The sequence below is a fragment of the Phyllobates terribilis genome, unplaced genomic scaffold (assembly GCF_046119375.1).
Source record: "Phyllobates terribilis strain yellow unplaced genomic scaffold, ASM4611937v1 Scaffold_11__3_contigs__length_659146591, whole genome shotgun sequence".
Classification (NCBI taxonomy): domain Eukaryota; kingdom Metazoa; phylum Chordata; class Amphibia; order Anura; family Dendrobatidae; genus Phyllobates; species Phyllobates terribilis.
This window is the reverse complement of record NW_027362771.1, coordinates 207,398,436-207,425,152: the sequence shown is the minus strand read 5'-3', so window position 1 is coordinate 207,425,152 and position 26,717 is coordinate 207,398,436. Positions and strand designations below refer to the sequence as shown.

At 43.6% G+C, this 26,717-nt stretch overlaps 1 protein-coding gene across 14 annotated transcripts in view; it reads right to left on the bottom strand.

Moving 5' to 3' along the window:
* The window catches only part of NRCAM (neuronal cell adhesion molecule), a 256,326-nt gene extending 230,755 nt beyond the window's left edge, over window positions 1-25,571 (bottom strand). For 5 of the 14 annotated variants that reach the window (XM_073651988.1, XM_073651993.1, XM_073651991.1 and 2 more), the window contains exon 1: window positions 25,340-25,568. The gene's annotated coding sequence lies outside the window, so the exon portion shown is untranslated. Of the gene's footprint in view, window positions 1-19,028; window positions 19,439-25,339 lie in introns of all 14 variants that reach the window. The other 9 variants (XM_073651996.1, XM_073651999.1, XM_073651992.1 and 6 more) reach the window with 5 other exon arrangements.
* Window positions 25,572-26,717: the final 1,146 nt, after the last annotated feature.

The following is a 26,717-nucleotide window of genomic DNA, read 5'->3' as shown; positions in this document are numbered from 1 at the left end:
AGGGGTTCCCGTGTATAAAGAGGGCTCACGAGCTAAGCACCCTCCACACATAGAAAATACCAGCTATATTAAACAGCCAGCATCTGTACCTAAAAGTCACTGATGAAGATGAGCAGTGGCATTTTAAATGTAATGTACCCCACTGTTCACGCGTACCAGTTCCCATCGGGATCACAGGGCAACTATGGACTGGCAGCTGGGGCCCCTGTCACTGCCTTCTTGGTTGTCCTTTGATTATGTACAAGTCATATGCTGAGCCTCAAAGGTGTCCAAGATATTCACTATATACTGCAATACTATGATATTGCAGTATATCATAAAAGCAATTAGATGATCACATGTTGAAGTCTCCTAAGAGGACTAAAAATAAGGTAAAAAAAATGTTACATATAAAAAGAATTTAAAAATATAAACATTCAAATGATCCCCTTTTCTCCATTAAAAATAATGTGGGCACTTAACCTAGGCAAACTCCTAAGCCAAAATTATATGGGGGGCCTAATAAACAAAGACAACCATAAAACAGGTGGCTTTTCTTTTATGGTTGTCGTCACTTAACCTAGTCCACTACTAGGACAGCCCTTCCTCATACTCAATGCTTGGCACCTATAAAATAAAAAAGCTTATACTCACCTTCCGTGCCGATGCCTTTTTAGCGGTGTCGGCACTCACGTTCCCGGGGCTCTCGTGAGGTAGTATGACACATGAGCCTGGCACCCAATTAGCGTAGGCATCACTGCCTCTGCCTTCGTACAAACTGATCATGAAGAAGAAGTTTGAGATCAGTTGCAGCAGATCTGTGCCTTGCCACAATTTTGGCTCTGAGCTCCTTGGGCAGTTCTTTTGAACTCATGATTTTCATTTGGTCTGACATGCACTGTGAGCTGTGAGGTCTTATATAGACAGGTGTGTGCCTTTCCAAATCAAGTCCTATCAGTTTAATTAAACACAGCTGGACTCCAATGAGGCTGTGTGCCCATGATGCGTTTTTTAAGCGTTTCCGCAGCGGTAAAAAGGCTGCGGAAATGCATTAAAAACGCATGGTAGAAGGCCTGCCATGTTCCCCAATGATAATCCGCATGTGCAGCACTACCAATTATTTTGCGGAAGCGCTGCGTTTTCGCCGCCATAGACTTGCAGTGAGCCACTTCAAATCCGCAAATATGTAAAACTACTTGCAGAATTGAAGCGCATTTGCTGCGATTTTGGAACACAAGACCGCAGCACATGGGAAGTGACCTCATGTTGGGGCGTTCCAGCCATCTCAGACCATCCCATAAATCCAGGAAGACGAGAATCCCATACCATTCCCGTCTTCCTGGATCATGGCTGAGCATCTGGGGTGGTACAAGAGGATGGACCTGAATGTCCCGGTCATGATTAGTGTGGTAAGTGTCTGCGGGTGCTCTGTGCGGTGTCTGCGTGCAGGCAGACATAGGCCGATGTGACACTACTACTCCCATCGGCCTATGTCTGTCCCCCGTCCACTAGTGCCAGCAGGATCAGCTCGATGGGAACAGTAGCTCCCATCAGCCTGATCCTGCAGTTAAAATTGCCCTGATGTGTCCTTTAAACTGCCCCCATATGTTTATTCTTGGCCCCCATAGGTTTATATTTTGCCCCTATACCTTTTTTTATTTTTATTTTTTTTATGCCCCCATATTTTTTTGATTTTACTTATTTATTTTAATTTACAGTCCCCATTTTTTTTTTTTTTTTGGCGCCGATCGCCACCTAAAATAAAGTAAAAAATAAAAAACTACACCTATACTCATCTAGACACCTAATTCCCCAAAGCCATCGATCTCCTGTAATAAAATATAAAATAATAAACCACAACCTAATCTTACTCCTCCATAGTAGTCCACGAGTGTCCCACGAAGATCTCCAGTTTAGAGCAGCCACATAAAATGTGACCGCTCTAAATGAGCGCCGCCGATACAATGACGGGGCCGTAAAGCTAGCGCTGCTCCGGTGAACTCCTTTACGGCCCCGCTGACCGTGAGAAATTCCACGGTACAGCAGAGCCGTAAAGGAGGTCACCGGAGCTGCGCTGACTGAATGCACTCCGGTGACCTCAGTCAGGGGCTCACGATGCCGGGAGCGGACGTGTTCCCGGCAGTGTGAGCATACAGCAGCCATTCAGAGCTGTCACATCTCCAGATGTGACAGCTGTGCATGGGAGATCATTGCAGGAACGTGGACAGATAATTATTTTTTTTTTAGTCAATTAATAATTAAATAAAATTGTGTCATTTATTTCAAATAAATAATTTTTTTCTGGGTCTAGTGTGTGTTGTTTTTTTTTTTTTTTAACTCTTTGTAGGTTAGTAATGGGGGTGTCTTCTAGACGCCCCTCATTACTAACCTGGGCTTCATGGCAGCTGGCGCTGACTTGAACCCCACCAATATTGCCCCCTGCCACCGCACCAGGGCAGCGTGGAAGAGCGAGGCTAAGTGCCAGATTTGGCGCACAAATATGATGCGCCAAATCTGGGGCGACTGAGGGTTGATATTATAGCCTGGGAGGGGGCCTATAACCATGGCCCCTTTCTAGGCTATTAATATCAGGTCTCAGCTGTCTGCCTAGCCTTTGCTGGCTCCAATTTATAGGGGGACCCTTTATATTTTTTGGGGGGGGTCCCTCTGTAGAATGGGCAGTAAAAGGTAAGCTAACTGCTGCGGCCTGATATTAATAGCCTAGAGAGGGGTCATGATCCTCGGCTACTTCCCAGACATCAGCCCTCATTCGTCTGCTGTCCCTCTGCTGGTTATTAAAAATACGCGTGAGCCCACCCAATTTTTTTTATTTTTTAAATACATTGAAATGTAAGATTATTATACAGCATATGCGTGACCAAGCATACATTGAAATGGGTCTGTGTGTGTCTCCGGTATGTGTGGAAAAAGTCATCACCACTAGTACCGGAGATTCTGATGTGTGAAAGAGCCTCAACTGGATATTGGTGGGGAGGGGGGGGTGTTTGCCCATGTACACACATGCGTGTATATATATATGTGTATCTATCCTTCCTTACATTGTAGGTGGAAAAGTACCCAGAGATATGGGACCGGGCAAGTGATGTATACAGGGACAAGCAAAAATGAAGAGACGCATAGCCCTCTGTCATCCGCAAAATTTACCCGCTGTGGGAGGATGCGGATGAAGTGGGCCAAAAAAAAAAATTGTAAGTTTTTATTTTTGCTGTTATTTGTACCATTTTGTAACATAGCTGTTTCATTTTCTTTATGTTTTAAATGCAGTACATAATTATTATTATTTTTTTTAAATGGCAGTAGAAGATGTTAAAAAGAGGAAGCGGTCGGTCACCCACCGCTTCATGAAAGCTGAGGCCGGCCGAAGCGGGTCATCACCCCTCCGACGAAAAGTCCCATATGCAGACCAGCTGGCCTTCATTTTGACCAGCAGGAGTTTGCAGAGGTAAGTTCACAATAATTATTTGTAATTCTTTATTGTACAGCACTGAAGGCAACGTCAGGGCCACAACACATTACACAATTACACCATGAGACCAGCACAGACCAGGGAGACGAAGAATATTGTGAGGACTTATTTCTCGTGTGTTCTCCGGATCCTCATGGTGCTGGTCCTTCTGGCTCACCCGCCTCTGCCTCCGTAACCTCATCTGCTGCTGGCGTAGCGCCGGGGTCTGCTGCTGATGCTGCTCCTGCTTCTGGAGCTGAAGGTAGCTCTGCTGGTGGTGCATCTAGACCCACTGGGATGGGGGCTGGTTCTGCCCATCCCGTGGCATTGAGAAGGGCTGGAAGTAAAAAGTCCAAAAGCCAAGAGGGTGGGAGTAGTGTACTTGAAGCCCTCACTACTCGCACCCTCAGTCTTATGGACAGGGTCCACAAAGAGGATGACCTTGATAAATTTGGTTTAGCAATAGCAGGCCGACTTAGATCCATGCCACAGGACAAGCAGAACTTGTACATGACAGCAGCCAACGCTCTTGTCATGGCAATTGATGCGCCCTCGCCTATGCCCTCGGCACCAGCCATATAAATGGGATTTTTAATTTGTTTAATCCCAGTGGGCCTCCACCACCATCAACAGCTGCAACCCATCGTTATGAGCAGGTTGCAGCATATCGGCCAGAACCTTCAGAGGCCCATGGAATTTACGACCGCCCACCAGCCCCTGGAGCATCTTCCCATTATCCTGACCCATCTCCGAACACCAGTTTCTCCCAGGATATGTTCCCAGGGTATGGGTACAAGCCGGACTTCCATCAGTTCCCGTAAAATAAATTACACCTTGTTTACATTTTTGGTCCATAAAAAAATAGCACCTGTATGTCGCTATATACACTTTTTTATAAAAAAATAAATAAATAAAAATGCGTTCAAAAACACCTTTTCTTATATTCATCTACACCAGGCTTCAGGCGTAGGTGACTGTAAGGAAAGGTGTTTAGTTTTATATACTGAAACGAACTACAGGTGCTGCTCGTACTTTATGGACCAAAAATGTTGACAGCTTGGCCCCTGAAGTGTTTCTTGAGACATTGTAAAGTTATGGACAATGTTTGTCCGTATGTTTTATTGCACAAGTTTTTTTATTTTTGTAGTTTCAAGTTCTTGCACATTTTCTACAATATTTATATTTTATAACAATAAATTAATATTTAAAAAAATTGTGTCCTTTTTACGTAAGGTAAAATTTTGAGTATATACTTACAGTATATCTGTTTGGGTAGTGTCAGTGAAATTTCATCAAAAAAAAAAGATCCTAGTTACTTACCGGTAACGGGATTTTACAGAGCCCATGACAGCACCACCTGAGAGAGGGTATCCGCCCACCAAGGACAGGAACCTGCTGAATAAAAAGGCGGTACCTCTCCTCCGCATCAGTTTTGTTTCAGAGCATGAGAGGGCCTCCGAAGACAGGTTAATACATAACCACCACCTCAACATTTGTACTAAACACCTTAAAAAGTGCACACCATAGTGATAAAGGGGAGGGAATTAATAGGGTGCTGTCATGGGCTCTGTAAAATCCCGTTACCGGTAAGTAACTAGGATCTTTTCCCCCTCTCCCATGACAGCACCACCTGAGAGATTTATAGAGATCAAATACCAGAGGGAGGGATCACCGCTTGCAACACCTTCCTACCAAAAGACAGATCAGTAGAAGAGGAAAGGTCAAGAAGGTAATGTTTGTAAAATGTAGCGGGGGATGACCAAGTTGCCGCCTTACATATGATGTCGATGGGCACATCCGCCTTCTCAGCCCAGGAAGCAGCTACCGCTCTGGTGGAGTGGGCCTTCAGGTTCTCTGGAACCGGCAGATTGCTAGAAGAGTTTGCTAAAGTAAAAGTATCCCTGACCCATCTAGCTATGGTCCCTCTTGTAACCTTAAGCCCTTTCCTAGCCCCCTGAAAGGATATAAATAAGGCGTAACTCTTCCTCCAGGCTTTTGTCACTTCCAAATACTGGACTAACACCCTCCTAACATCTAAGGTGTGAAGCTTATGTTCCTCAGAATCCCTAGGATTAGGATAGAAGGAAGGGAGAGTGATTACTTGCGTCCTATGGAACTTGGAGGCTACCTTTGGAAGATAGGCTGGGTCTGGTCTTAAGATTACTCTATCCGTACATACTTGAGTAAATGGATGGTTAACGGATAGTGCGTGTAAGTCACTGACTCTACGAGCTGATGTCAGGGCTACCAGTAGGGCAGTCTTTAAAGTTAAAATTTTTTCTGAAACCTTCTCTAAGGGCTCGAAGGGAGGTTTGGTTAATGCCTCCAGAACTAAATTAAGGTCCCAAGGAGGCATCCTTGGAATAGGAATAGGTCTGGACCTATGACAAGCTTTAATAAATCTAATGATCCACTTATTTGTCGCCAAGTCATAATTATACAGTACCCACAGAGCTGATACCTGTACCTTAAGAGTACTGGTGGCTAGTCCCATGTTTAACCCCTTCTGGAGGAATTCTAGTATGGCCTCAATAGGAATCCTCCCTTTGGCGGACTGACCCGAGGTAGACAAGAACTTAGCCCAGGTTCTACCATAGATCCTAGTTGTTATCGGCTTTCTACTTGCCAGAAGGGTAGTAACGAGATCCGGAGAAAACCCCCTTTGTGTCAATAGCGACCTCTCAAAATCCAGGCCGTCAAATGCAGGCCCGCTCTTTGGGGATGACAGACTGGGCCCTGCCTGAGGAGATCCGGGATGTCCGGAAGAACCCATGGATCTGCTTGGGACATTCTCTTCATCCAAGTGAACCATGGTCTCTTGGACCAGAACGGGGCGATCAATAAAACCCTCGCCCGTTCCTCTTGGATCTTCCTCAGGATAGTAGGGATCAGTACTAAAGGGGGAAAGGCAAAGGCTAGAGTAAAATCCCACGGAATCTGCAGCGCGTCCACCGCAAACGCCCCCTCTTTTGGATTCAGGGAGCAAAAGGTTTCGGTCTTTCGATTGTGTCTGTTTGCAAACAGATCTATCTGGGGCTGTCCCCACCGGCCCACAATCTGCTGAAATACGGCTGGATTCAACTCCCACTCTCCTGGTTTTAAGATGTGACGACTCAGGAAATCGGCCTTTATGTTCTCTTCCCCTTTTATATGCAGCGCCGAGAGCGTAACCAGCTGACTCTCGGCAAACCTGAAGATCTGATCCGCTACTAACATCAGAGGGAGAGACCTGGTACCCCCCTGATAATTGATGTAGGCGACTGTTAATCTGTTGTCTGACATTATCCGGATGTGAAGACCCTGAAGAACAGAACTGAATTTTTTTAGAGCGTTTCTGGCTGCCAACAGCTCTTTCATGTTGGAAGAGAGACTTGTCTCGCTGTCCGACCAGAGGCCTTGTACAGAACGATCCCTTAGGTGAGCTCCCCAACCTTCTGCACTTGCGTCTGTTGTAATTGTATCCGACACCTGGAAGGTCCAAGGAACTCCCAAAGATAGGTTGACCGGAGATGTCCACCAGTCCAGGGAGTTGATCACGACCTCTGGAAGAGATATTTTCCCATTCAGGCGACCTTTGAGCCGCCTGTCCGCTGCCAGGAACTCCTGTTGAAGGCATCTGGAATGGTACTGGGCCCACTGAACCGCTGGGATGCAAGATGTCATTGTACCCAACAGAGACATTGCACTCCTCAGGGTCATGGTCGGATTGCTGATAACCTGAGATATTAGGGATCTGATCTTCAGCTTCTTTTCCTCTGGCAGCAGACAGGTTTGGGTTTCTGAGTCCAGAATGAGACCCAGGAAAGACTGAACCCTCTTTGGTTCCAGCCTTGACTTCTCTAAATTTAACAGCCAACCCAGGCGTCTTAGACTGGCCATGACGTCCGCCAGGGATAGAGCACAGAGTTGACTTGATCTGCCCACTACTAAGAAGTCGTCCAGATAAGGGATGACCAGAATATCTCTTTCCCTCAAGTGCACTGTGACCTCCAGAATAATTTTTGTGAAGACTCTCGGCGCCCTTGGAAATGCCAAAGGGAAGAGCTGCGAACTGAAAATGCCTTATGTGCCTGCCGAATTGTACAGCTACTCTTAGAAACTGTTGATGATCTGGCAAGATCGGGACGTGGTAGTAGGCGTCCTTCAGATCGAGGACGCACATATAACAGTTCGGAAATAACATCCTTACGGCCGATTTTATTGTTTCCATTTTGAACGGCCTGTAGATTAAATGGTCGTTCAGCCTCTTTAAGTTGGCAATGGTCCTGAAGGAGCCATCCAGCTTCTTTATTAGGAAGAGAGTCGAATAGATTCCTCTTCCTTGCTCGGGTGCAGGTGTTTCCACCAGAACTCCTTTCATGAGCAGAGAGAGAACTTCCTGCTGTAAGGCTATCTGTTCCACTAGACCCCTGGGGGCTGATATCTTGACAGTGTTCTTGGGCCTGCTTTTGAACTCCAATGTGAGCCCCCTCCTGACTATCCATAAGATCCAAGAATTGGATGAAATTTTCTTCCAGGCGGGCAGGAAGTGGGACAATCTTCCTCCCACCTGGGGGGAACTGTCACTTAGGGGCCTTCTTATTCTCGGAGGAGGGACCCCCGAACATGAAGCCTCTGTTATACGGCTTTCTGTCTTTCCAGCTACCTTGGTCTCTGGGAGCTTTACTGCGGCTGTACTTTCTCTTCCGAAAGGAGCTGTTAAACCGGGAACCAGACACCGTGGGAAATCCATGTTTTTTGTCTGCGGCTTTATCTAGGATGTCATCTAGACCTTTGCCGAACGGGAAATCCCCCTCACAAGGGATTGAGCATAGTTTAGTCTTTGATTGCACATCCCCTGGCCAGCTCTTGAGCCATAACGGGCTGCATTAGAGAGATTTGCAGACCGGGCAGCCAGCCTAACTGAATCTGCCGATGCATCTGCCAGGAATGCAGCCGCTACCGGCACAAGAGGAAGGTCCGATAGAATTTTCTCCCTCGACACATTCCCCCTAATCTGGTCTTCCAATTGTTGAAGCCAGATCATCATAGATCTAGCAGTGCAGGTGGCTGCCACTGCCGGTTTAAGGGCCCCTGCTGACGACTCCCAGGCTTGTTTAAGGAAAGACTCCGCTTTTTTATCCAGCGGGTCTTTTAAGGCTCCTAAATCCTCAAAGGGCAGAGTGGATTTTTTTGAGGATTTTGCAATGGCCACGTCAATCTTAGGGGTGTTGTCCCATTTAGCAGCATCCTCAAAGGGGTATCTCCGCTTGGAGGAGGAAGGCAGCTGACCCTTCCTCTCCGTTTTTTTCCATTCCCTTTCTATCAGAGATTTAATCCTGTCATTAACCGGGAATGTGCGTCTCCCCCTCTGGTCTAAGCCCCCGAACATAACATCCTGGACTGTTCTGGGCACTTTGGTATCAGTAATACCCATAGTCACTCTGACGGCTTTAACTAGTCTCTCAGTATTATCTACCGAAAAACAAGGTCTGCCCCACACCCCCCCATCATCATCCGAAGACTCCGACGATGATGAGGAGAGATTAGAGGAGGAAGGCAGTTCTCTTGTAAAATGGGACTCTACCGATTCCTCTGATTCTGAAGAAACTAGTTTTTGCTTCTTCTTGCGTGAGGTTAAGCCTCTTAAAGAATCCCTGACCTCTGTCTGGATTAGAGATTCTTTAATTCCAAAGAAAACCTGGGGGACTCCTCTGCAATGGTTTTCTGAATACAGTCCGAGCATAGGATTTTGGCATAGGAGGTGGGAAGACCGATTTTGCATAAAGCACACGCCTTGTTTTTACTTTTAGCACTACACTTCTTCGCCTCCTGACTCAAGAAATGAAAGGAGAAAAAAGAGGAAAACAGAGAAGAGCACATTACTCAGGGTGAGACTTTCACGAAGATCACTCACCACACTGCCGTTCAGACTAGGGTACCGGAGGCGGTGGTTGCCGTTCACATGAGGGCTCCCATCTGGCGGAGGTGGACTGACGAAGTCTTTTCTGACCGGTTTTGCCGGAACTCGCACGCCCTCCACTGCTGTGACTTTGTCGATGGGAAGATTCTCAATATTCCAGTTGCTTGCGCTGTTTTGACGGCTGTGGCTGCTGCTGTACCTCCTGCGGCGGTGACAGCTGCTGCCCAGGTGACTGCGGCTCCTCATTCATTATGGCGGGGATGCAGACACCGCCATCTTGATTGCTCCCCATCCTTAAAAAGCAGTAGGGCTCCACCTCCTTTATGCTCCTCCCCTTCCGGCAGCGTGCTCACTCATTCCCTTTAATTATAATATATATATATATATATATATATATATATATATATATATATATATATATATATATATATATATATATATATATATATATATATATATATATATATATATATATATTTTTTTTTTAAACTTAGCCACCTGGCGCGCTACACCGCAGATCCGCTCTCCTTCTGTGCGTGCGCAGCCCAGATGCACCCGGCGCGCTTGCAGCGGGATGACGGCTTCCCACCCGCGCATGCGCAGACCCAGCTTCCGGCGCACTCCGTGATAGGGCGCGTCAGCACCCCGCGCGTGCGCAGCCCGGACTTCTGGCGCACTCCGTCACAGGGTGCGACGCGACCCCCACGTGCGCAGCCCGGAAGACCTGCCGCCCGGCGCGCTCAGTCTTCGTCTTGTGAGGCGCAGACCCGGCCGCAGGACCCGGCGCACGCAGGAAGGATTCCAAAAGGCAGCACCACCTCCCCACATGCAGACCCGGGCAGCAGCCAGATGGGATGAGAACAGGGACCATCTGCTGCTTCCACGGCCTCCAGGCCGCACCGACTCCGGAATCCATAGTCCAGGTACGTGAGGTACCACCTGGTGAGGCTCCCATCAAGGACAGGAACCAAAACTGATGCGGAGGAGAGGTACCGCCTTTTTATTCAGTAGGTTCCTGTCCTTGGTAGGCGGATACCCTCTCTCAGGTGGTGTTGTCATGGGAGAGGGGGAAAAAAGGCCTCTGACCTTAGAAAAATGTCAGGGGAACAATAATTTTTTTACAGTTATTATGACACTTCACGTTTGGTTGTCTGTATGTAGACGATTTGAATTTTAATTTAAAAAAAAAAGGAATTTATATGACTTGACAACAAAGGGATGAATTCTCTCAACATTGTTCTTTGCTTGTCCTGCTCAGAGCACAAGCAAATGACAATGGTGAGTGATGACTTTAGCAGCCAGTACTTGGGAAGAGCGCTCTAGTAGTACCACCGATTCCCAGGGACAGGTTTGAATATCTCTGGGGTTTTTTTTGGTGGGGTCAAGTAGCTGAAATATCTTCACGGGTGATGCACTGGAAAGCCATCTTGTGACCAATACTTCTGACTGAGCATAATCAGAAGTAAGGGTTACAATGTAAGTGTATGATAGTCACGTTCTACCATTGTTGTGGCTGTCATAGACGTACATAAACTTATGCGTAGACGTATGGTCATGAAGCAATACATATAAGGTGATAATTGAATATGGAGACAAGATTGTAAATTAAAACAAATTTATTAGTTAAAAAGGTTTTAGCAATTTTGACAAGAACAGCTTTTCTTGAAGTTCTTCTTTTATTGGACATCTTCTCTGCTGGTCAGGCTGCACACCACCGACATAGGAGTATTGCCAGTGCACTGCACCTTCAGGACTCATGAAGTAGTCAGCAAAGGTTTCTCGCACCCTGGCACCAGAGTTGGATTGCCTTCCCAGAGCCAAGTTGACCACTGGAATTAATTCAGACAGCTGTGACTCCTCATCTTGCTCAGTGCTGTATTCACGAGCATAGTTGTGGAGTACACAGCATGCCTTAATTACAGAGGCTGTGTGCCCACGATGCGTTTTCAAGCATCTATGCTGCGGAATTTCCGCAGCGTGAAGGCTTGGGAAACGCTTGGTAAACCTTCCCCCATGGTCTCCAATGCAATTCCGCACTTTCAATGCCCACGCTGCGTATTTTTCCACAGCGTTTATGCTGCGCTCAAAAATCCGCAGCATGTCCATTAATTTTGCGGAAGCGCTGCGTTTTCGCCGCCATTGACTTGCATTAGAACGTGCCAATTCCGCAAGACTGCATCTGTACTTGCGTAATTGGCGCGTTCTAATGTGCGGATGGTACCCGGGTGTGGAGGACAGGAGACTCTCCTCCACACCCAGGTACCATTAAAAGCTGTAAAAAAAAGAATAAAATAAAAAAAAAAAAAAAAGATTATATTCACCTTCCGACGGCCCCCGGACTCCTTCCCTGTGCTTGCCGACAGATTGCGCAGGACTGAAGGACCTGCGCTGACGTCACAGTCATGTGACGGCTGGTCTTTCAGTACAGCGTACCGCGATCTGCCGGCAGCCAGCACAGGAGCGCAGCAAGTCTCGGGGGCCATCAGAAGGTAAGTATAGATTATTTTTTTTATTTTTAACCATTCTCTCGGGTCACACTATATAAATCCATGCTGTTTGCATGGATTTACTGTATATAGTGTGACCTAGTTGTCAAGCACTTTCCAAGTGATGCTAAAATCGCTTGGAAAGCGCTTGACACCCGCATGCGGAAATGCCAGTGAGGAACGCTTCACATCCGCATGTCCCTGGCAGGAAAACGCATGTACAATCCGCATGCGTTTTTTCTGCCAGGGAGATGCAGAAACGCTCAGGAAAAAATCCTGAGCATTTCTGCATCGTGGGCACATAGCCTGAAGGGAGTAGAACCATCTCAAGGAGGATCACAAGGAAATGGACAGCATGTGACTTAAATATGAGTGTCTGAGCAAAGGGTCTGAATACTTATGACCATGTGATATTTCAGCTTTTCTTTTTTAATAAATTTGCAAAAATGTCTACATTTCTGATTTTTTTCAGTCAAGATGGGGTGCAGAGTGTACATTAATGAGAAAAAAAAAACAAGCCGGAACCCCGAACACGAACCCGAATTTGAAATGCCAAACAAATTCGCTCAACACTACTTGTTAGCACTGCACATGTTCTGCTATCTAGCAGCAGTGGTCGGTCTCCAAGACAACGAGCTGTAGACAAAATATCTCAATAAGCAGACAACTACAAACTTGCTTGCATCTACAAGCAATAAATCACAATACCATTTATGACTATGAAAATCTTTTAAGGTTTTACTTAATTCCTTGTTTGCTACTCTCCTTTTACCCACTGCCAGGATATGTATTTTATAACACGAGTTTGCACATGCAAAGTATCATTAGTTAAAGAACTATTGTTTAAATCAAGTTAATATTTATTTTTTAGTTTGGTGATTTTTTTTAAATGTTCCTATTACTATATATATTAAAAACATATCCTTAAATCTTAAAATATTCACTTTGGTAACTAAGCCTTATATTAAGCTGATACTTCCTATTCTGTAAAAATAACTTTTCATTTGTCATCTGGTTAACATTACAGACTGGTTTACAATGAAAGGTAACTTTCTGCACAAGAAGCCCTGCACAGATACAGGGTACTGAGCATGTGTACAAAACTCTAACAAGGTTATTGAATCAGCTTCAGTCTGTTGTTGGCTATGGTCCATATAGATGTAGTAAAGCATCTCTCTAAATACAGTTATCAGAAAACGGAGTAAGAAAAAAATATGCAAACAGACAAAAACAGATGTGTGAAAATCTGCTTTAAAGCATTAAAGGGAATCTGTCACCTAATCTGAGAGCAGCATGATGTAGAGAAAGACACCCTGATTCCATAGATGTGCTACTTACTGGACTGCTTAGTGTAGTTTTGATAAAATCAGTGTTTTATCAGCAGGAGATTATCACTAGAGGACTAGTTAATCTGCTGCCATGTAGTCCTCCATATTCATAAGCTCTGTATAACTCAGCCCCCACCATGGATTGGCAGCTTTCTGTGTTCACTGTACGTGGGCAGAGACCAGTCAATCACTGGTGTGGACGGGGTTATACAGAGCTCAACATACAGTGAACTGCTAGATCTACAGCACATAAAACAGTGATTTTATCAAAATGACTGCAAGCAGCTCAGTAGGTGACACATCATTGGAATCAGGGTCTCTACAACTACATTATGCTTCTCTCAGATGGAGTAGCAAAAACCTGGTGACAGATTCCCTTTAAAGAGGTATTTCCATCTCTAAGATCTTATCCCAATATGTACTAGGTGTAGTAATAATAATAATAATAATAATAATAATATTAGTATATACTTCCAATTAGAAATGCAGTATAGTTCTTCTGATTTGCTATGATGCTTACCCCATGTGCATGGCATTGCAGGAGTTTAGGTATCCATGGTTACAACCACTCATATAGTGACAGTTAGTTGTTAGTGGTTGTAATCATGGATACCCAAGCTACTGTAATGCCTTGCATGTGGGCTAAGCGACAAAGCGAATCAGAAGAACTATGCTACATTTCTAATTAGATGTATTTGCTAATATTATTTTTATTACACCTACTACTTACAAGGATAGGATCTTAGAGACAGGAATACCCCTCTAAGCACTAATACAGGAGAAACATTCTCTGCTCTATCACACAGCACATAAGAATATCCACACAGCAATCCTCAGCTCCCCAGTCATACCGCTCATTTCCCACTACTGTTGCATTTTTTGACATTTCTGAAGAAATCTCTAAACTATGGGAGGATGACTAAATAGAAATTTACTTTTTTTATTACAAATTTACAAGTAAAGTGAAAACAATAACTAATTGATTCATGAAATATAAATAAAGTTTGACTTGTGTCATTGCTTGACTAGTGTGAGCCTTGTATCAGTGTTCATACAGGTTCAGGATAAACACTCTAATTAGCTGTCTTTTCTTGCAGCACATCTATACCTTATCTGCATCCATGGTGACAGAGCACTAAGCATATTCAGTTTCCACACAATATAACCCTTGGCTCAGAACAGGTAGGGCCCCAAGAGAGTGTTAGGTGACTTCATTTACGTATCAGATGCAGTACTTATGGAAAATGTATAAGGAAAGCTGCATGAAGATTACTATGAAAGACTTTGGCCCCAATTCATCAAAGTTTTCTGGTGTAAAATGATCTGAAAAGTTGCTACATTTTTGCTTAACATTGATTTGTGCAAAATTTTGCAACTTTTGGCATTTTCACACCAGTTTAAAGGGGTTGTCAGGGCAGGGCATGGCTACGACCTACCCGTCAAATGCAGCAAAAGTGCTGCATTTCTTACACCAGAAATGTTACGCTTCTGGCGAGGTGAACAGATGAATTCTGAGCTTGTTGGCGAGCGCCTCTTAAAGAAGAACTACAATTACGCTTTTTATTCATTAAATGTGTGAATATGCATGTAATGTAATGTTAGTACTTTCTCTGGGATCTAGCCCCGTTCTCCTCCTCAGTGACGTCACTGATCTGCAGACTCTTCAGGTCATGCTGCGCTCTGGGTGACCTGGAAGTAACTTTTACAATGGAAGCCCATGGAGCGTCAGAATGAAGGTCAATAGTCTTCCTCTGTAAAAGTCCAATGAAGACACAGACTTTACATTGTAAAAAAAACTTCTTGCTCATACATAGAGCATACAGTTAGCTGGCTAATCGCCGGGGCTGTGGAGTCAGTAAGCCAAACCTTTGACTCCGACTCCTCAATTTCCATGACATCGACTCCACGACTCCGACTCCCTCATACATGGCTCATGTTTAAGTGATAAATTTACTGTAGCACAGATTCATCTCAGCTAAAAGTCTAGAACCTTAGATCAGGAAAAGGACATTTTATAACTTTCCCAAATTCTTATGAAAAAAATATTCCCCACAAACTGCATTGAATTACTGTACCCAATTTATTATATATTTTAGGAGTTGAAGCCGGTTCATTTTATACCGACTCCACCAAAATGGGCTCCGACTCCAACTCCACAGCCCTGCTAATCGCAACTGGAGAGACATCACTAAAAAGATGAGAACGGCGCTGGACACCGGAGAGAGCAGGGGTAGGTGAGTATATTACTACAGTCACACTATATTACACGCACATATACACACCTTTAATGAAAAAAAAAATGAATGTAAGTGCTTCTTTAATGAATTTGGCCCATCATCTTCCAGCAAACCCTTCATTAAGGTTGGGGTGTGCAAAGTGAGTCTTAATGGATCGTCCTCTTTGCCTTTCATATTCGTGAACATGTACATGAATGCCAGTTTTTAACTTATCTGTATCATTCCTAGAAAATGGTATGAATGTCCATCAACAGCTAGGTATAAAAAAATCGAATTTTCAAGTTCAGTATTCATCAATCTGGTAGTGCATAGGGGCCTGATGATGCACTTCCAGCTCCTCTGCCTCATGTTGTGTTCCCTGCCTAGCGCCAAACACCTCTGGTGATGACAGGTCATTGGCCATGTACCAAAGCAAATGACCTGTCAATCAATCAAAGGAGGGTGGCCCTAGACAGGAAGTACAGAATGAGGCTGAGGAGCTTAAAGTACATTGCTCCAATACACTTCAACACTGATGGATACTGAACTTCAAAACGCAATTTTGTACTTCTGTACTAAGGTTTTTCAGTTATAAAGGGATCGACTGGCTTATCTTTTAAATATACAAATGTTTTGTGGGGTTAGAAGTTTCTAATAGGTTCCCACTAACTGATGAATCAACTGATCCAAGTATTGGTTTCCTTTAAGACAAGACAAATAAAGAATTGCACTTTGCTACAGAAGGTGCTGACATTCTAACAGTAATTACTATCATAGATGTCTTCATTAAAACACTTCTGACACAATCTGAATCAGTAAGCAGTTCACCTTCTATTCTTTTGTTGAAAAATCATTACCATAATACAGCACTACTTCCCATGATTTACTGTCACACAACCTATGGAATTTTGGTCGCTCAGCACAAAAAGGACAACATTACCGCTCTTTGGGCATCCTTCGCTGTTTTGGTTTTCTAATAACTCACTAAGAAAAAAGTGGTGCAATCTGGGTAACCCATTCTTAGAATAAAGTCAGTCTTATCTAACTGATCTGGATACTAAAAGCTTCAATTCAAAAGAACGGGTGACCATGTAACACATTGTTCCATCAGATTCACCAAAACATGCTACACTCTTTGCAGGAAATCTCTTCAAACATTCAGACATCAGTGATTTTTCAAGCACGCAAAAAAAGTTTCATCAGTAGCGAGTCAGTTTCTAGTAATGATTTTCATGGATGAATAAATAAATTGCAATGCTTCTATTAATTACAATGTTAATCACAAACAGCAAATGGATGCCCCACTGATGCCATCCAAATGATTTTCATGGACCCTTAGACTTGTATGGGTAATTCTGATCCAAGATACCGATCAAAAAACGGCATGTCTTCATGATTTTTTGCGGACACAGCCTATTAAAACACGGATATGTGAACAGCTCCATAAATTATAATGAGTGCGTGTTTAATCTGTGAAACCCACAGATTGAACAAGTACGTGAAAAACGAATATCTGAATGAGACCTCATAGAGGGACGTCTCAAAAAAGGTTGAGGTAGGCAAATATTTTTCCTCTTTTATGTAAATTTTGTGGTATGATTGTGTCTTCCAGTTCCTCACCATTGTGACACTTTTGTTAACATCCAGAGATTAAAAGCCCTTCCTCACCAAATACATTTCACAACTGAAAGTGGATACAATTATATGAAGCACTGGCATTGCGCTGTGAGTAGAATAGCTAGGGTTTCAGACTGATTCTGATACATTTTACCTACACTGATTCATTGTAGAAATCTCTCACAACAGGGAAGAGATCACTGCTGCTATTTAGCGCAAACATATTGCCTAGGCTGGATACAATTGTATCGCCACTCAGCTGTGAGAAGTATTAGGTCGCCCTGGTTTTCAAACTCTGGAGACCTGCTTTCATCTACTTATGTTCTGGTCACACGTCTACTTGGACATTCCGTTTTTCTGTTCTATTTTAAAAACAAACAGAATCAGTGACCTGCATGCAAACGGAAGCAGGGGGCTCCATTGATTATTATGGGGTTTATTTGGTGTTTGCTCTTTATAGAATGGAGAAAATTGTCCTGCATTCAGAACTTTATATTAATATTTTGCTGCACAATCTTTAAAGGTAATCGCTGCAAACAAACGATTTCTGTAACTTTCAATGACACTTCTGCACCTGTCCAAAGGTAATTTGGCCCACTCCTAGTGAGTAGTGTTGAGCGAGTATGTTCTATTAACCCTTTCACCAAGTATGCTCGGGCCGAGCTCCGAGTATTTACAGCTGCTCGGTGTTATGTTTGAATCGCTCCCGTGTGCATGATTTGCGACTGTTTGACAGTTTTATTACATGTGAGGAATGTGTAAGAAATAGACATTCATCACATGTAATAAAGCTGTCAAACAGTTGCAAATCATGCACACGGGAGCGATTCAACCATATCACCGAGCAGCTGTAAATACTCGGGGCTCGGCCGTAGCATACTCGGTGAAAGGGTTAATAGAACATACTCGCTCAACACTACTAGTGAGTAAACTGCTCAGCCATCTGAGGTGTGAATGGCGCCTTTTCCAGACGGCATGTTTCAGCTTCTTCCACAGATGTTCAATAGAATTTAGATCAGGGCTCCTAGAAGGCCACTTCAGAATAGTCCAGTCACGTGCTTTGATCTTAGCCATTCTTGGATATTTTGGGCCATTAGCTTCTTGGAAGACCCATGATCTGTGAATCAGACCAAGTTTTTTTTTTTTTTTTTTTTTTTTTTTTTTTTTTTTTTTTTTTACACACACAGCACAGTTTGCTCCAGAATGTCTTGATAGTTTTGAGATTTCATTGTACCCTGCACAGATTCAAGACACCAGCTACCAGATGCAGCACGGCAGCCCAAAAACATAACCGAGACTCTTCCATGTTTCACAGTAGATACAATGTTCTTTTTTTTTTTTGCGTCTATGAACATGGAGGTGATGTGACTTGCCAAAAATGTCAAGTTTTGTCTCACCTGTCCACAGGACATTCTCCTAGAAGCTTTGTGGCTTGTCAATATGCATTTTGGCAAATTCCAGTATCGCTTTTTTATAACTTGCTTTCAACAGTAGTCCACTTCGGCCATTACCGGCTTACACCCTGAGAATTGGATTAATTGTTGAGTGCAACATAGAAAGTAGCCTGCGGTACAGCACTGGAGATTACAAATTTAACAACGTTTTCCTATATTTTCCCAACCAAATCTCCCTCTCCCTTCCCGTAATGTCTTCAGTGAACTCAAGAGGAATAGTCCGTTCTCAACTGCATAGAAAATACCCAAAACATTACTGTGGCGGCAGTTTAGCCGTGAGTGAAGTCTATGGCAGTTAAATAACCGTCCAATAATACAATGCTCTGCAGAAACTTTCTCCTGTAACAGAATGAAGTTTAAGTTTTGGTCCGGAGTCCGTTTTGTACCGCGCCGGCACCTGAGAGTGGATTTGGATTTTTAGTTATTAAACAGAAAACGTGGCAGCAGATCCGTAGATCTTGGATGCTGGAGTTACCAATAAACGTATTTTACATCAGTCAATTTGCCTAACTACAAACTATATCTCAGCCATAGATATTTTGGCGCCAAAATGTTATGTGATGAGTGCACAGTTACTCACTGTGCAGCCCCTCCAACCGGTGAGCAGTACCAATGAGGCTTGTGGCTTGTATCCTCAGCGGCGTCCTTCAGCTCTCACTGTGGTTCCTGGCTTTTATCGTCTTAACAGCGTTCCTGACAGAAAGCTCCTCAAATCTGGACAGGTTCTGGTCACAAGCAAGTTCAGCTCCAATCTGCCGCTTCTCTGCTGTTTGTGGGATGCTCCCAGATGCAGGTGCTGCTGGATCCTTTCCTAGCAGGTCCTTTCACTGTTTAAGACATCTCTAGACTGCACTAAAGGTGGCCACACTTCCTCTTCCTGTGTCTCATGAGTCAGACTGTAACCCCTCCTTTGACACTTATATATGCATTACACAGTCTTTCAACAATACTTAGGCAACAGCGAGATCTTGTGGCCAGATAAGAACATCACTGTAAAGAAGAAAAATCTATTTATGACAAGTACAGTGTTATACTGGTATGAATACATGTATAAACAACTATATCACCCAGATGGATTGACACACATCTCCTTAGCTTTCTTTAATCCCTGTTCAGTGTGGTACACACTATGCTACCAAACAGTACAGTGACTACTTTTCACCCTGTAATTAGGCAAACTGATTTCAAGTTTGTAAACACACAAGATGCTAATTTAATTACAGGACACACTTTTGTTTAGCATGTCCCTAAAGTAAAATTATTTTCAATCTTTTCCAGGGGTACCATTATTTTTGTCCAAGCCATTTTCATTTGAGTTTTTTTTTAATTTCTGTTGATTCAAAAGCAATGTCAGATTTTCATTAGTTGATGTTCAGTAAATTAGAATTTAATATTGTTTGTCAGTTTCAAGCTTACAATTTTGTCCGTGTGTGTATATCATGCATTCATTTTAAGCATATAATACTTACATTACTCCCTTTAAATTCCTTTTAACAATTTTAACCCCTATATTTACTGCTTCAGCAGGTTTAAAAAACAAAACAAATGTTAAACTTTGGCTTCTTCTCCACTTACCATCTATACCCATGTGATCACAACAGCAATAGTATAGTCAATATGGACAAAAGGTCAAGAACAAAATGCATCAGAAAACCAATTACAGGTCAGGAATATAAAAAGTAAGTATATTACTTTACTTTAGCTAGTAAGCTTTTTGAATCACACATTTGCATGTAAACCCTTTCATATGGAAAGGGTGAATCTGATAAGACAACCTCTTTAGGCCTCATTCATACATCAATGATTATTTACGTGCGCAAAAAATATGGCCCGAGTTTCATCAGTATTTCTCATCCGATTTTGATCAGTATTCGGTCAGTTTTTACCATCATTGATTCATCAGTGATTGATCAGTGAATTTCACAAATGAAAAAATAAATTACAAAGTTTCTATCCATTAGGCTAGGTTCCCACAATGAGATTTTTGTAAGTTTTTGATTTAACAGATTTTCTGAACCTATTAAAGCCCACCTGCCAGCAGGATTGTGCTCAGTAAGCTACATATCAGGTAGGCGACATTACACTGATTAAAATGATACCTTGGTTGATGAAATCTGTCCTGTGGTTCTTGTGTAGTCTTTACTTTCAGTTTGGACATAATGATATGCTCGTGCTCCGGGGCGACTTGTGGGGGGGACTCTATCTGGTGCTCTACTTACATATTCATCTGTATACTCTTATGATAGCTCTCCGTGCCTTCACTGACCTTCCTCCTATTTTACCTAGCCCAGCACTACAAGAGGCATTATGTAAAATAGGAGGCAGGTCAGTGAAGACACAGTGAGCTGTCATAAGAGCATACAGATGAATATGTAAGCAGAGCACCAGATAGAGCGCGCCCCCACAGGCCGCCCAGAAGCACAGGCATATCATTATCTCCAAAGTGAAAGTAAAGATTACACAAGAACAACAGGACGGATTTCATCAACCAAGGTATCATTTTAATCAGTGTAATGTCGCCCACTTGACAGTGTATGTAGTTTACTGAGCACAATCCTGCTGACAGGTGCGCTTTAAGAAAATTAGGTTGCTTGCATTTTTTCATTGCGTTTTTGAGTGCAAAAATACACAGCGTCAAAAACTTACCAAAAACTCATCGTGAGCACACAGCCTAAGACACTGCTTTTTTGGCGTAGCAAAAACATGCAAAGTCAAAAACTCATTGTGAGCACACAGCCTAAGTTGCTGTTTTTTTGACACAGCCTTACAATGTTAGTCATGAGTGGTACACAGACTAGGAATGGATGGCATCTTTGTGCTTTTCAGTGATTTGTATGGCTTAGGGTATCAGTGATGTGGATAAAAAAAATGGACTTGTTTCCGTTATTCTTTTTGCTGTCACACAAAAAACACGGACAAGTAAACAGCCACAATGAGTCCAATGGGTACGTGCTCCATCCATGAAACTTGCGGACAGAACACGACCGTGAAAAACGGACGTTTGAATGAGACCTTAGGAAGATCTATGAAAAGATGCTGATGGTGTCACAGTTGTGCCAATTTTTTATCTAAAAGTTTCAGTTGTACCTAAACAAATCCAGAGAAACCATTGTATAAAGAATGAATGAAATTTAATGTTATATTCAATTGATAACAAACCTAAAAAACACGAAAATATAGAATGACAACAATTGTCAATCAAATGACAGTAAATACATAGAGAGATAAAATATTAAGGGCACAAAAAACACTGTCTCTCTCTGTAACATAGCATACTTCAGTATAAGTATGACGCTAGTCACTACTCATGGACTTAGGCCTCTTTCACACGTCCGGATATTTCAGGTAATGGAAAAACCAGTACCAAAGAAATCGGTGTCTGTGTGGATCTGTGTGGCATACATATGCAACCATGTGCCGCATCAAGATCACACGTAACGGAGCTTGGGAAGCAGAAGTACAATTATCGCTGTTCCCAAGCGCCGGGTGCTAAACGCTGCCCTCATCATTGTCCCCTGCTTGCGCTGCGATCAGCGCGAGCAAGGGACAATGTTGACAGTAGTATTCTGCTCCCACTGTGTCCTGGTGTAAATATAATAAATTAAAAAAATCCTTATACTCACCTGTCCGAAGATGTCCCCCGCTGTAACCCATCTGACTGCCCACGCCGAGGTGCCGGGGAGATGACTCGCTACAGCGAGCAGTGTCCCTGTCACTCACTGAGCTCAGCACAGAGCTTAAGCCCGCTCTCCGCAGAGCAGGGGACAATGATGAGAGCAGCGTTCAGCACCCGGCGCTTGAGAACAACACTAACTGTACCGCTGATTCCCAGGCACTGTAACGTGTCACACGGATGACACACGAATGTCGTCCGTGTGTCATCAGTGTGCACGACTGGAGGACGTTTTGCGGACAGTGCTGCAAGAAAAAAAAAGGACATGTCAGCGTGTTTTGCCCATGGACAATCAGTCCGTGGAAACACACTGACATGTGCACAGACCCATTCATTTGAATGGGTCTATGTGTGTCAATGTCTCCAGTACGTGTGGAAACGGACACCACACGTACTCGAAACACTGAAGTGTGAAAGAGGCCTTACCGTGAGACAGGATAGTAAGGAGGTCCGGGGTCAGCATCAAGAGGGCTCGTAATAGACAAAGGGAAAAGACAAAAAAGTGTAGTCAAGTAATACTCCGAGGTCAGAGTATCAGGAATGTGGAGGTTTAGACAAAGGGGTAAGTCAAACAGATGGTCAAAGGTAAATCCAAGGTGAGCAACACAGAACAGAATACAACTCAAAGCAAACATACACACAACTTGAGCAAAGCTACAATTGGTAAAGGACTGACCATTGTCATAGTGCTAAATAGCCCTGTAATCACCCAGAAAGGATGACACCTAGAGGAGATCCCATAGACCCAGCCAGGTACTATGGCTGAGCTGTCATTCACAATACTCACACCTCTGCCTCAGATTGGGTGGTTGAGCTGTAACTCACAATCTCAGCTCAGCAAGCCCTCGATCCCATAGGGTGGCAGATCTGTCATTCACAGCTTCCATAGGACAACGTGAGTGGTGGAATCGTGACAATAAGACCATAAGTTCCTTAGGAGTATTGAAAATTGCAATGTGTTCCCTGTTAAACAATATTCTCAGCTATCTATTCCCATAATGTCTATCTCTCTGTGACTGCAGCGACTACAGCAGTATGAGCAGGGTTGCCAACTTGCTTTTTATTTTTTTCTGCACAGCTTATCAAAAAATCACGGTTAGGCAACATTTTTTATGGGCGCGTTGAAAAAAACATAATAAATCATTATGATTATACATGATATGATATACATGTCTATAGCCGAGAGCAGCACGGTGGCTCAGTGGTTAGCATTGCAGCCTTGCAGCACTGGGGTCCTGGTTTCAAATCCCACCAAGGACAACATCTGCAAGGAGTTGCACATGCATACAGATTGTGCACTTTTTTGCCTATTTTGTATAAAAAAAAAGTACGGCCTTCGTGATTTTTTTGAAGCTGAAGAAACTTATACAGATTATGTTAATAATAATTATCCTCATTTTACAGTTTTCAGTGAATGCATCCTATGTCTACATACCAGAAATATGGGCTGGCGATAATCATAATGATTTATAATGTTTTTCCAGTGTGTCCGTAAAAAACTATTGTCTGTATGTGATTTTTGATAAGCTATCAAGAAAAAAATAAAAAGCCAAGTTGGCAACCCTGCATGTGACTAGTGCTACATCTTTTCTTCACAGTAGCAAACAAATGGATACCCCAGTAGTATACACCAGCCCTGGAACTACATGCTCTGGTATGTAAACGATACAGAAACCAACAGATTTAATACTTCTTTTCACGTAACATGATTGAGACACTGGCACACCATGCATTTGCTGGGCAGATCTTTTGGATAAGTCCTGTACTCATTATCATAAGAACCAAGCTTCATACACAGAGACATTTAAAAACTGTGCCTTGGCTCCCCCGGGCAGTCAGTCCTACCCTTTACCAAGCCGTAACGTAAAGGGCAAATAGAAATAAGCAGATCTACTAATATTTGTAAGCACAGACATCAATCAGTAAACAAAACCTTACTTTCTTTATTTCTATCTACTCTTATTCTGGTTTTATGAGAAACAATATACAATTATTATGATAACAGCACGCAAGTGTTTGGGATTTATCAACAAAACGAAAAAAATCAACAGTCAGAAAGATATAGGAGACAGAATTATTCTTTCATACACGGAGCAGCAAGGATCTCAAACAACAAGGAGCAACAACATCTGACTTTCTACACCAAATTCGATGAAGTCTTTGGGCGCCATATTTTGATCTAGGTAACTTTAAAGGGTGTAGTGGATTAAGCTCACAGAAACAGGTTGGGCAGGTGCTGCCCATGTAGCTGGGCAGTGATGTACAAGTTTGGGCACACTGGGCATTACATGTTTGGGCACACTGGGCATCACAAGTTTAGGCACACTGGGCATTACACTTTTGGGCACACTGGGCATCACAAGTTTAGGCACACTGGGCATTACACTTTTGGGCACACTGGGCATCACAAGTTTAGGCACACTGGGCATTACACATTTGAGCATTACAACTTTCTATGAGCGTAAAATGAACACTCCTTAATATAATTCTTCAGTTTTACCAGCACAAACTACTGCATAACTACTGGTATTCAGCTCATCTCTGCTACATCAGAACCACAAGTCACAGCAAGTACAGAAGTCTAGCTGAACCCCAGTATCTTGGGTGATGCCTTACTTTACAACCGTCCATCGGACCCAGAATCTAGCACTTCTAACCCTGGCAAGGCAGCTGACAGCTAGAGCTGGCATTCCTGGCAGAGTTGGCACTGGGATCTAAATGATTATTGGTCACTATGTGGGCAATCAGGGAGTAGGTGCCTGGCCTGGGCATAGGTGTGATCGCAGGCAGCAGACAGGCCGGATGGCTGCAGCCATGTAACATGCAGGGGGCTGGCAGGCAGCAGACCGTCCTTAATGCCAGTCAATACCCCCCAGGAAATCTCTCATCAGCTGGGAAAGCGCAGCGATCGATCAGGGGGAATGGATGTGCTCAGTGGGCACCGACATCAGGCACGTCCATTACTGAACTTCCCCTGGGCATTCCCAGGGCATCGCTGACACTGCAGTCAGGGAGCTGTCATTAAACTTCCCATTCCACGGCTCGTACGTGGGCGTCAGTGAGGGGACAGAACACGGGGGGACGTGACTACAGCGAGAACTCACAGCTTAGCTGAATTAAAGAGATTACTGCAAAATGCATCTGTTGCCCTGCAGCACATCAGTCCCGGAGGGAAGAGCTGCACCGGCTGACAGCTCCGCCATAGACAGACATCTTACCTGCTCTGCTCCTCTCTGCTGGCCGGGAAGATGGTGCTGTCTCTGCTGGCTGTAGATGCTGCTCTGCCCTCCTGAGCGCTCCCTCCGCCGCTTCTGCAGCCTTAGCTCAGACCAGAGGCATCTCCAGCGCGCTCCCCCCGATACGCGGACGCGTTATCTGCCAGGCTCGCTCCCGTGCAGCGCGTACGCGTTCTCCGGCTGTGCGAGCTAGTCCCTCACCTCAGGGAAAGCGCGGGAGCTCGTGCACGGTGCGCGCTCTGATGGCCCCACAGAAGTTGTGGTGTGTGTGGCTAGTAGGCTTATTAATCCAAAACACTAGTCGCCAAGCAACAGCTCTTACAGTGTACAAAATGTGGGTGACTTATCTGGATGTTCCATACTTATTAAGGGCTCTCTCACACCAGTGTATACATCCCATCGGCTAGCACTCGGCCCAGTGTTATACTATGGGGCAGTGCAGGTCTGGGATTTTTTCCTTACACCGATTCAGTATGAGAAAAAAAATCGTAGCATGCTGTGAATGGCTCCAGAATTCAGATCACACGCACCCATACAAGTCTATGGGTGCATTTTCGACTAATAAAGCAGTTGGATGACTTCCAAGTGCAGTCTGACATCTGCAAACTCAAACAATGGAACAGATGGAGAAATTAACCCCTTTACCCTGAAGGTGGTTTGCACGTTAATGACCAGGCCAATTTTTACAAATCTGACCACTGTCACTTTATGAGGTAATAACTCTGGAACGCTTCAACGGATCCCCCTGATTCTGAGATTGTTTTTTCGTGACATATTGTACTTCAAGATTGTGGTAAAATTTCTTCGATATCGCTTGCATTTATTTGTGAAAAAAGCGGAAATTTGGTGAAAATTTAGAAAACTTTGCAATTTTCAAACTTTGAATTTTTATGCCCTTAAACCAGAGAGATATGTCACACAAAATAGTTAATAATAACCAAAACTTTTTTATTAGGGAGTTATAAGGGTTAAAAGTTGACCAGCGATTTCTCATTTTTCCAACAAAATTTACAAAACAATTTTTTAGGGACCACATCTTATTTGAAGTCACTTTGAGGGGTCTTTATGACAGAAAATACCCAAAAGTGACACCATTCTAAAAACTGCACCCCTCAAGGTGATCAAAACCACATTCAAGAAGTTTATTAACCCTTCAGGTGCTTCACAGAAACTTTTCGAATGTGGAAGAAAAAAATGAACATTTAACATTTTTAGACACAAATATTTTTATTTTTCAAAGGGTAACAGGAAAAAATGAACCCCAAAATTTGTTGTGCAATTTCTCCTGAGCACGCTGATACCTCATATGTGGGGAAAAACAACTGTTTGGGCGCACGGCAGGGCTCGGAAGGGAAGGAGC